We start from the raw sequence: 12,370 nt of genomic DNA, 5'->3' as shown, positions 1-12,370 counted from the left end.
AACACCAGCAGCTGAAGCACTCATCCAGGAAACAGAAAACACAGGCTCAGGTCTACAGAATAATTTGCAGTGTTGAATTACAACTTGGAGAGAGATTGGAACTCTGGCAAATAACATCATCAGCATCTCAGTTTCTGCATTTGCACATTGCATTATAAAGGCTCCACAGTCAAAGATGAGTGTCAGATACCCAACCTGCCAGTAAATACAGCTGCATGTACCCACAGATCCTACGGATAGATGACAGACATTAGAAATCTCAGGTCTAAAACCAGAAATGAAGGCAGACCCTGAGCACACATGGAGATGAGCAAGCACATACCTACTCTACACAGCATGTATGAAGTATGGGGGACAATTCAGAACAATGTTCTCACCTCACTGGTAACTGCCAAGCAAACCTCACCAAGTCTACAAAGCAGGACCTCTGAATGGGACCCAGCCAGGTGTTTGATGGTGAAGAGTCCCTTCTCCTTCAGCTCCCTGAAAGGCAGAAGATTGATTTTTCTCTCCACCAAGGCAGCACCCTCTGAAATGACCAGGCTGGCAGCTCAGTGAACAATGGGAGGTGCTTTTCAAGGAGTGTTTAATGAAATCGTGGAACGCGTTGCCCCAGGATGCGGTGGCTGTCAAAAGCACACACAAACCCAAGAGGCAAAGAGAGGGGTTTCAGAGTGGCCATTTAAGAAGACAGCCTTTCTGAAATCTCTGGCACATGAGGCCCCTGTGTCACTGCTTCCTAGAAGCTGTGAGACCGGGACATGCTGCTGTTTGTTGTCACCTCCCTGTACCTGTCCCTGAGACACAGTGCCACCAGGCTGTTATTGGGGCATTTTCCAGCAGGCATTCAGCAGGGACAGTCTGCACTGGCTCTCTGGAGCTGAGTTTCCACTCTATGATCTTGGCCTCTCTGTCACCCCCTCCCTTCCCCTCACACATTCCACAAAAAAGCAGCAGGATGTCTGCTGGGACCACCTCAGCCTGCGGGAAGGCCAAGTGGGTCCTGGCCTCTCCTGATCCACAGCACAGCTTTCTTTCTTCCCAGCATGGAAATATAAAAACTGTATTATCACATCACACAGAGGGCCAGGAGCTTTTTATTTTGGCTGCAAGTGTCCACAGAGCATTGGGGAAGAGGAGTAAAAGAGTGTTTTGCAGCAAGCAACCCGGCTACTCAGGCAGGATGGTAGGAAAAGTGTCTGGGAGCTGCTTTTTAGGACTTTGGTTGTTCTGCTGAAGCTTCTGGGCAGAGAGCTGATGGGCAGATCCCAGAGATGTGGAGAGTTCCTGGGAAATCTGTCCTTGGATATGTCTACGAATGCTCTCCCAGTCATGAACTGTCATCTGTGTCCTGTCCATATGTTACTGCCTTGACTGTTGAGTGTCTGAGGTGCTCTTGGGGCTGCTATGGACCTCCTTCACCAAGGAATGGATTGTGATACAACATCCCTTTCTCCTTATATTTGTGCACTGACAGAGCCTGGACCACTCTGGCTGGAGCTTGGGCTCTGGCCAAGCAAGACTGCAAATGAGAGCAGCTCATGGTCCTCAGCTCATCCCTCCTGCTGGGACAGACAGACATGGCCATGGGGACAGAATGGAGCTGCCCCATCTGCCAGGTATCTAAGAAGAATGTGAATTTTTCTCTGCCCTGTCCCCTCTAGTTCTGCCTAGGCTGCATCCTGCAGTGGGCAAAGAGAAATCCAGCATGCCCACTCTGCAGAAGAATGATAGAAGCTGTCAGGTTTTCTGAGTAGGATGAACAGGACTACATACAATGTGCCATCAGCTCCCCCAGACAATTGCTAGAGTCCAGCAGGGAGAGAGCCTGGCCACCTTGCTGAAAGCAGCCCCCCAGACCCTGTGATGGCTGCTCCATCTTCCCCACAGGGAACACTGTCCCCAGCTGAGCAGGGGGCTGCAGGACCAGAGCCTGTGCATGGCCTCCTGCCCAAGGAGTGGGCCGAATTTTTCAAATAACAATGTCATCTACTGGACCAAAGGTGGCCCTGGCTGCAGCAGAAGCTGCAGGGAATATGCCAGCACCAGAGATGGCTGGTTAAGGAATCCATAGAGCAGCATCCTGCACGCCCTCTGTGCCTATGGTCAAGTTGCCAAAATCTTGGTGCCAGTACTGCAGCTTCTCCTCTGTAGCAGTCTGAATTGCTGCTAGCACAGTCCAGGGTAGAGAAGCAAAAAGGACCTTTGCATGATCTCCACAGATGTTTTATTCAGCTGTGCAGGGAGATGTTCAGGTCCCAGCACCCACACACAGAAGGTCTCACTTTGTCTCCACGGGGGCCTGGGGGGCTGACCCTGATCTCGGGGCAGTACAAAGGTAATGGGGCCAATCAGGGAATAGGGAAGGTGTGGCTCAGGAATGCAGGAACAGACACAGGAACAGGGGAAGGAGCCAATGGGGTCTTACAGCTTTTTGAGGGGAGCTTCTTGTGTCTCCCTAGACAAGGGAATGCCCCCCCAGGGTCTCCACAGTTCCCTGTGTTTTATATTATTAGGAATGTTGGAAAAGAAATGAAATTTAGCAAAATATTTAATTATAGTGAGTTGTGTGTGAACTGTTTTTTTAAAAAGTAGTTTTGTAGCCGTTGAAAGTGTGTGTTGGGTTTTGTGTGTAACCTAGCAGGTAGTCTTAGGGATTTAATAAATAATTTAACTAGTGCAGGAAAGTAAGAATGCTAACCTGTCTGGAGGCAGCATACAATGCTCTTAGAATAAGATAAGCAGAAGATTAATGATCTTGTTTGTGAACCAAGGAATGTATCACAAGGGGTCTGTGACTAGTCAAGGGGAACGGGGAACTGTTTCTTGGAGACTTTGTTGTGAATCGCACGTATAAGAGGGAAGCACCCATACGTGAATTTGGGGGCTCGGGTTTTAGGGACGTGAGTCCCCCAAGCTCCCCGGGCCCTTAATAAAGCACCCACAAAACTTATCCGAGTTTTGTGTCATTTATCAATCGGGCAACAGTTTTCTGGCGACCGCGGCAGGACTCCAAGGGCTGCTGGGGCGGTTCGCGTCCCGATCCACTCCAAGCCGGCACCAAGCACTTCTCGGGGAGTAATCGGTCATGCCCGACACCCCGCGCCTGTTGGAAAACTGCCAAGGTAAGCCCGAAGGTGCTTTATATTGGAAAAAGGTGATAATTGGATTTGGATTTGGTGGTTGGTAAAAAAGCCTAGGCTCCGGCCATAAGACGTCTAAGGACGCAGGACCGGAACTCGCCTCCTGTTTGTTTTAGGGAAGGATGGCGAGAAGGTATATTGGTTTAAGGTATATTGGTTTATTGGGATTAAGGGTAGAATTAAAGGTTGTAATATGATGTCTTTTAAAACTTTTAAAATCTTAGTGCAAGCCAATGGTAAAATACCTGGAAATACACCATTAGGTTGTATATTGAAACGGTGGAAAAGTGAGGGGTATTATCAAGAATAGCATAAAAGTAAAATGATAGATTATTGTAATCATTGGTGGCCTGAACATGAGATTGGGGAAGTGGGATGGCCGGTGAATGGTACACTGGAATTGGGGATAATGGAATCTTTGATGCAATTTTTAAGGAGAAATGAGAAATGGGATGAAATACCATATTTGGATTTGTTTTTCGTTTTATATCGGAAAGAGGAATGGCAAAAGGAATGCGGTATCTTGGTTTTAGAAGTGAATGATGAAAGGGAGTGTGTGGGATGTAAAGAAAGAAAGGAGCGTAATTTGTATCCTTCAGTCGAGGAAGATTTGTCTTATTGTATAGCACTTCCAAGGGTTCCGGTTGCTCCTAATGTGCCCCCTGCTCCCCCTGCGGATATAGCTATAAAAACGGGATCTTGTGAGAGTGATAGTGATGGTGGTGGTGGTGAAAAGAATGAGAGTGTTAAAAGAACTCCGTTAGCAGGGCGGACTCACAAGGGAAGGAAGGGGCAGAAGGGGCCACAGTTAATTGCGCTGTTGAGAGAAGCTGTGGGACCACAGGGAGAAAGGATACTTATAAAGGTGCCTTTCTCCCCCGGGGATTTGGTAATATGGAAGCAATCAGCGGGGAGTTATCAGGAGGATCCTGAAAGGGTGGCAAGGGTGGTTAAAATGGTAATAAAGACTCAGAATCCGGACTGGAATGATTTACAGGTATTATTAGATACTATAATGGATTCCACGGAAAAGGAAATGGTTATTAGAGCCACTAGAGAAAAGGCTCGTGAGGAAATTCGGTTGAGACAACTAAATGAGACAGTTGATGAATTGGTACCAAGTGAGGAACCTAAGTGGGACCCAAACTCTACGGGAGGAATAAGGGCTGTAAAACGATATCAGGAGTTGTTGGTGGAAGGAATTAGGACAGGAATACCTAAGACTATGAACTGGTCTAAGTTGTATTCGGTCAAGCAGGACAAGACTGAGTCTCCGTCTGCCTTTTTAGAACGATTAAAAGACATGGCTCGGAAGTTTACTAATTTAGATGTAGAGGATCAATCAGGAAAACTTCAATTGGCATTGTTGTTTATGGGGCAATCACAAGAGGATATTAGGAAAAAGTTACAAAAGCTGGAAGGAGAGGATACTAGGAGTTTGGATAAAATGCTGGAGGTAGCGTGGAAGGTATACAACAACAGGGAAAAAGAAACTGCAAAAAGACAACAAGCTAGTATTCTGGCTGTAATGCAACAGACAGGGGCAGGAGGAAGACCCATTAGAGGTCGAGGTCGGGGAGGAGCTAATCGCAGACAAAGGGGGTTGGCAAGAGGTCGGGGAGGATTTGGGTTTGCACCTAACATGGGGAGGTTGGATCCAAGCCAGTGTGCGTTTTGCCGACAATTGGGACACTGGAAAAATGAATGCCCGGTTAGAGGAGGTATGGGCATGGGAAACATGGGATTAAGGACAGGTCCAATGGGGAATGCTCCTGTGGGAGGATTCACGGGAGGACCAGCAGAAGTCGCTCAAGCACTAGTTTTGGGAAACTATCAGAATCAAAGCTGACTAGAAAAGTATTTAAGGGTAGTTTTAGAAAAGATGGAAAGGATCAAGAATTTATGGTAGACACTGGAGCTACTTATTCTGTACTCAATAGACGATTGGGACCTTTGAGTGACACAATGGTACAGGTGGTGGGGGCAATAGGGAAGCTAGAGGAACAACCATTTTTACAACCTTTAAATCTTAGGTTTGGGGGGAAGGAATTAGATCACCAATTTTTGTATATGCCAAACTGCCCCACACCCCTTCTTGGCAGAGACCTGTTGTCCCGACTTAATGTGAAAATAATATTTGAAGGGGGAAGGGTGAAATTGGAAATACCTGAGGAACAAATAGCAGGCATTTTTGTGATCAAAGAAGTGGATGCCTCTCCTATTCCAGAAGAAATTGAGCAGGCTGTAGTACCCTGGGTATGGGAGTCAGGGGTCCCCGGAAAATCTAAAGCTGCGCAGCCAGTAAAAGTGGAACTAAAGGAAGGGGCCCGACCAGTGAGGATAAAGAAATACCCCTTGAAGCTTGAGGCAAGGAGGGGAGTAGCCCCGTTAATTAAACAATTTTTGGTTCAAGGAATATTACAGGAATGTGAATCGGAGTATAATACTCCAATTTTTCCAGTAAAGAAACCTAATGGTAAGTACCGTTTGGTACAGGACTTAAGGGCTATTAATGAAATAGTGAAAGACATACATCCAGTTGTTGCTAATCCTTATACCTTGTTAACATCTGTATCGGAGGAGTTTAAATGGTTCTCAGTGATTGACCTTAAAGATGCCTTCTTCTGCATCCCACTGGCAGTAGAGAGTAGGAAATATTTTGCCTTCGAGTGGGAGAGTCCTGATTTGGGGAGAAAGAAGCAGCTTACGTGGACCAGAATCCCACAGGGATTTAAAAACAGCCCTACTATTTGGCCAAGGAGCTGGAGGAATGGAAGATAACCCAGGTAACAATATCCCCATCCTTGTATGTAGTCCTGCAGTACGTGGACGACATTTTTCTGGCTACTAAGGAAAGGGAAATGTGCGTGGAATTAACAATTAAATTACTCAATATGCTTGGCCAAGCAGGGTATCGGGTTTCTAAGGGAAAAGCTCAATTGGTCAAAAATAGCGTTATTTACCTCGGTTGTGAGATCACACAAGGGCAGAGACGTTTGGGAGTAAACCGAATAGAGGCAATATGTGCTATTCCTTTGCCTCGTAACCATCAGGAATTGAGATCTTTTCTAGGAATGGTGGGATGGTGTCGACTGTGGATCATGAATTTCGGTCTCCTAGCCAAGCCACTGTATGAGGCCTTGAAGCAGCATCGGTTAGAGTGGACGACACAGCAAAAGAAGGCCTTCCAGGAATTGACGCAGGCACTAAAGGAGGCCCCAGCCCTAGGACTCCCTGACCTGACCAAGGAATTCCAGTTGTACGTGAATGAGAGGCAAAAACTGGCATTGGGGGTCCTCACCCAGAAGGTGGGAACCTGGAAGAGGCCAGTGGGATACTTCTCTAAACAACTGGATTCGGTAAGTTCCGGGTGGCCCTCGTGTTTATGAGCCGTGGCGGCAACAATAATTCTTATTCAAGAGGCCCAGAAATTGACTTTGGGGGCAAAAATGAAAGTGTTTGTTCCCCATATGGTCATGGCTGCTTTGGAGCAAAAGGGGGGTCACTGGCTATCATCCAGTCGAATGTTGCAATACCAGGCCATCCTGAGAGAACAGGATGATATTGAAATAAGGACTACTAATCGTTAATCCAGCAGAGTTTTTACACAGTGACCAGGAGGCTGGGGGACTGGTGCACGATTGCGTAGAGGTAATTGAACAAGTATATTCCAGCAGACCCGACCTAAAGGATGAACCATTGGAAGAACCTGAATGGGAACTGTACACTGATGGATCCAGTTTTGTCGAGAATGGGACTTGCTATGCCGGGTATGCAGTGGTAACATTGGATCAGGTAATAGAGGCAAAGGCTTTGTTACCTGGAACTTCGGCCCAGAAGGCAGAGGTGATTGGACTCACCAGAGCCCTGTATCTGAGCAAGGACAAAAGGGTTAATATCTGGACAGATTCTAAATATGCCTTTGGTGTGGTTCATGTACATGGGGCGTTATGGAAGGAAAGGGGGCTTTTGAATTCACAGGGAACCAACATCAAGCACCGGGAAGAAGTGCTACAGCTACTGGATGCGGTACACAGTGCCAAAGCAGTTGCAGTAATGCATGTTAGAGGACATCAGACTGCGGAAGGAGATGTTTACAGAGGAAATCGATTTGCTGATGTTACAGCACGGCAAGTGGCACGGGAAGTATGGACTCAAATGGCATTGGTACCGGTAAGAACAAATCCAGCTACCCGATACCTGAATCAGGAGCCCAAATATTCAATAGAAGATGGAAAACTAATAAACTTGCTAGGGGCACAGAAGAATCAACTTGGGTGGTACGTTACACCAATGGGACAAATAGTGGTACCTACCCGCATAATGAAATTTATTTTGGAATCAGAACATAATAAATGTCATTGGGGGGCAGAAATATTGGAAAAATTTTTGAAGAATGAGATAATCTCTAATCAGATGTTAACAATGGCAAAAAGAGTTAATGCAATGTGCCCGGTATGTTTGAAAAATAATCCAGTAGTTAGGAGACAAATACAAATGGGAAAGTTGCAAGTCGGGCCACAACCAGGAGATTACTGGCAAGTTGATTTTTCTGAATTGCCTAGGGCACAGGGATACAGATACTTGTTAGTGTACGTATGTACGTTCTCAGGGTGGCCGGAAGCTTTTCCATGTAGAACTAATCAGGCTAAGGAGGTGGTAAAAACCTTGTTAAAAGAAATAATACCAAGATTTTGAGTACCTTTAGGATTGTCATCAGATAGGGGTCCGCATTTTATAGCTGGGGTAGTGCAGGAATTAGCACGAATGTTAGATATAACCTGGAATTTGCATACCCCCTGGAGACCTCAGTCTAGTGGGCAGGTGGAAAGGATGAATCAAACCCTGAAAGGACAAATCAAAAAGATTTGCCAGGAAGCTAAACTGCACTGGCCTCAAGCTTTGCCTTTGGCCCTACTCAGGATTCAAATTAAACCAAGGGAAAAGGTAGGCGTAAGTCCATATGAGATATTATATGGCAAACCATATCATGCAACTGTATTAAAAGGGGAGGTACATGTGAGTGGGGACCAGGCCATTGCAGAGTATGTTATGTCACTTAATAAGATCTTGAATTCTTTAAGAAATACGTTACAGTGGAATAGACCGCTCACGCTGGAGAATTCTGTCCACGACATTCAGCCTGGGGACCAGGTGTACGTCAAGAAGTGGATCACGGATCCGCTACGGGAATCATGGAGTGGACCCCACCAGGTGATGATGACGACCTACACGGCGGTGAAGGTCCAGGGGATGGATGCTTGGATCCATTACACCAGGGTAAAGAAGGCACCATTCCAATGGGAAACCCAGATAGTGTCTCCAACCCGGATGATCTTCCGTGCAAAGCCGCCTTCTTAATTATATTACTGCTAGTGATCATGAGACTAGTACCCGTTCAAGGGTCTACTCTAGTACAGGTTGAAGAAACAAAGGTTACAGTCATGGAAGGGATGGATGTTCAATGAACTTGTGTTATCTTTGACAGCCAGAAAGTTGAGGCCGGTGAAGTTATTGCAATATGGCAACGGGGGGCTGAAAGAAGCCGAGGCAAGATAGGAGTCGGTTGGGATCAGGATAAACAACAAGAAAACACGGTACTGAATCTTACCAAGGTAACCACAAATGATACAGGAGAATATACATGTTTGGTCAAAATACGGGATAGTTTTGATTACAAAAGCGTGAGTATGAGGGTTTTGCCATGGACAGGTGATCGTGCTGAAAACATAAAGGTTAATCCAGTATCAATGGCAGTGGACATGTGGGATGGGCCACCTCTCAGAATAAATTGTTCCTTCCTAGTAAGATCAAGATATCAAAGGAACCTTTGGGTCAAATGGTGGAAGCAAAATAGGGAACTGACCTGGGACAGAATAGAGGACGGGACCAGTTGGTGGGAGAAGGAAGGCAAAGGTTGTGGGTGGTCAAGTGTCACTAATCCTAGAATAGGAAATGCATGGTGGAGGCATGACAGAATGTTATCCTTACAGAGACACGGTAGAAGGAGTAGACGGGAGGTTAATGATACAATAGAACCAAATACTGAGCAGGAAAACGTAGTGGTAGGATTAATCAGAGATTTTGGGATCATGCAGAATGTGACTAAAATAACAGCTTGCCTGCCATTGCCACAGGCTGCAGGTGAACCAATTCCCTGGGGAATAATACAAGTAACCAAAATGCCTGAAACATTCAAGAATGTTTCATGGTCCTGCCAGTCAGTTCCCAAACCAGTAGATGTATGGAGGGATTTGTGTGTGACCATTCGGGCTATGACTAGAGAGGAATGTGAAAAGAAATCCAATCATTATGGTTAGATTCAAAATACCAGGAGGTGTTTAATTGCAACCCCAATAGATGAGCCATGCAATACAGTACGAATAAGAACGAAATCCCAACAAAATGAGATGAGTTGTCAGAATGTCACACAGAATTTTGACACCTGGAATAGTTGGAAGACATTATGGGGACCTAGTGTTTTGGAACACTATAATTACCTTGGGGAAGTACAATGGTGCATCCAATGGTCAGGAGTAAAGAATCAGTCACATTATAGGGCCCTTATCACGTCTACATCTTCCCAAGAGTTCAGACCGCAGAAGGAGGATTGGAATTGTACTGAGGGTTTTAAATGTGATACACCGGAAGACCGAATCGGATTGGTACCGGTGAAAATGGCATTAAAGTGGGGATGCGAGTGTAGGGGGTATGATCACACGGTTAGCAGAGAGTCCATGGATGGGCCTATAGATTGCAGATATACTACTGTGCATAGCCCTGGAAATCTAGTCTGGGTGTTGGGACACGGACAGTGGACCACACATTTACCTCTAGATGGATCAGTAACACAAATCACCCTAGGGGTTCCCACATTGTGTCCATACTGGAAACAGAATAGATTGATCCAACGGAGAGGACTCAGAAAGAGGGAAGAATCCCTAGAGGAGCAGTGGCATGAACCTGGCTCAGGAGTACAATTTGGATGGATATTGGAGTCATTATTCCCTCCAGTAGCAACATATCGAAACAGGGAATGCTCAACAATTTGTTAGGACAGACAGAAAGGTTGCCAGCAGCTACTAAGAAGGGATTTAAAGATCTAAATTTGCAATTGCAAGCTACATCAAGAATGACCCTACAAAATAGAATGGCATTGGATTTGCTACTGTTAAAGGAACATGGAGTTTGTGGTTACCTGAGTAGGAGAATAGATCATTGCTGTGTACACATTCCAAATGTTACACTTGAAGTTGAGAAAGATATTTCTCAACTGGCAGAAGTGGAAACAAAAACCAAGGAAATTGAAAAGGAAGCACAGCATAACTGGATAGGAGCAGTATTTGATTCTTTGGGGCTTCACCTGTCTGGCTGGATTACGTCTGCTATACAATATGTACTAATGTTTTTAGCATTTTTAGTGACTATATGGATTGTATATAGATGCCTCTTAGGTGTGATCGAAAAGGAAAAGAGGTGATCTCTCCGGTTGCTGAAGGCGATGACCCGCGGGCGGCAGAACGAAGAACACTCCCCACCTCGTTATGAAGATGTTACTGTTGATTGAGCATCCTTGCAGCAGGACTGAAGGATGCTCAAAAAGGGGGAAATGTTGGAAAAGAAATGAAATTTAGCAAAATATTTAATTATAGTGAGTTGTGTGTGAACTGTTTTTTTAAAAAGTAGTTTTGTAGCCGTTGAAAGTGTGTGTTGGGTTTTGTGTGTAACCTAGCAGGTAGTCTTAGGGATTTAATAAATAATTAAACTAGTGCAGGAAAGTAAGAATGCTAACCTGTCTGGAGGCAGCATACAATGCTCTTAGAATAAAATAAGCAGAAGATTAATGATCTTGTTTGTGAACCAAGGAATGTATCACAAGGGGTCTGTGACTAGGCAAGGGGAACGGGGAACTGTTTCTTGGAGACTTTGTTGTGAATTGCACATATAAGAGGGAAGCACCCATACATGAATTTGGGGCCTCGGGTTTTAGGGACGTGAGTCCCCCAAGCTCCCCGGGCCCTTAATAAAGCACCCACAAAACTTATCCGAGTTTTGTGTCATTTATCAATCGGGCAACAGGAAAGCTTCTGTGAAAGATCAACTGAATCAGCACAAAATGACAAAAACAATCAAAAGCACTCATAAGACAATTGTTAAAAATGCAAACAATTCTGAGTTCCCAATGTGCCAACAGATTTCTTGGAGTGCCTTAGATCTGGCAGGAGGGATGCAGGGTTTTCTTAGCACAGTTTATCAGGAAGCTGAGTCACACATAGTGAACCTCTGGTCCATGGCCTCCTCAGTGCCATCGTGCAGCAAGGAGGCCCAGAGGCTGCTGTGCTCTGGTCCTGTCAGGGATGAACACAGCGGCTCTGTGGCCAGTGCCAGCTCCAGCTCCAGCAGCTCACAAGAGGAGACTCCTTCCAGAAGCTCTGCTGGCTCCAGTGTGGCAGACCAGCAGAGCCCACTGGAAGCCACCCTCCATTGCAGCCACCCCCAGCTGCGCCCATCATCACTGCAGAGCAGGAGCTGCCCCAGAGGAGCCGCGGCAGGAGCTCAGGGCAGTGGCAGGTCCCTGTGCCCAGGGCAGAGCCACAGAACCTCTGCTCCTGGCTGGGACAGGGTCTGCTCACCCCGGTGTCCCACCAAGAGGAGGGATCCTGGGCCCCAAACTCTGCCCAGCCCTGCAAAAGGCCACCCCGCCAGCAGTGCCAGCAAGGTTCCTGCAGCCATTCAGCCAAATCAGAGGAAACAAATGTCTCTGTAGCTGACACAGTCTCTGCACACAGCTTTCTCCCCCTTCTCCTAGTGCCTTTCCCTGACTCCAGCAAGAGCTGCAGGAAATGCTGTGTGAGCCATGATGATGGAAGAGCTACTGATAAAAACACTGGGGTGATGCTTTCAGAGGAGTCATGAATGGAAGACTGACCAACCTTCCAGCCAATGGTATGCCAAAAGTTTCCATTCTTTAAATAGTTGACTGCAATAAATTAGTAAAAAGAAAGATATGGAAACAAATTAAATCTCCCACAACTGCTGGCTTTCCTCAGGCTCCATGGTCTATGTATTGCTAGAGTCACTTCATTTAGGCAGAATATTAACTGCCCTGACTTGTTGGAGACTGACCACAAGGTCTCATCTGTGGTGAGCAGTCACTAAAATTAGCTCAGCAGAGGCATCTTCAGCTGTCCAAGTGTAGCAGAAATACATATTCTCTGCTTCATGGC

The sequence above is a fragment of the Melospiza melodia genome, unplaced genomic scaffold, assembly GCF_035770615.1.
Source record: "Melospiza melodia melodia isolate bMelMel2 unplaced genomic scaffold, bMelMel2.pri scaffold_18, whole genome shotgun sequence".
Lineage (NCBI taxonomy): Eukaryota > Metazoa > Chordata > Aves > Passeriformes > Passerellidae > Melospiza > Melospiza melodia.
This window is presented reverse-complemented; position numbering follows the sequence as displayed.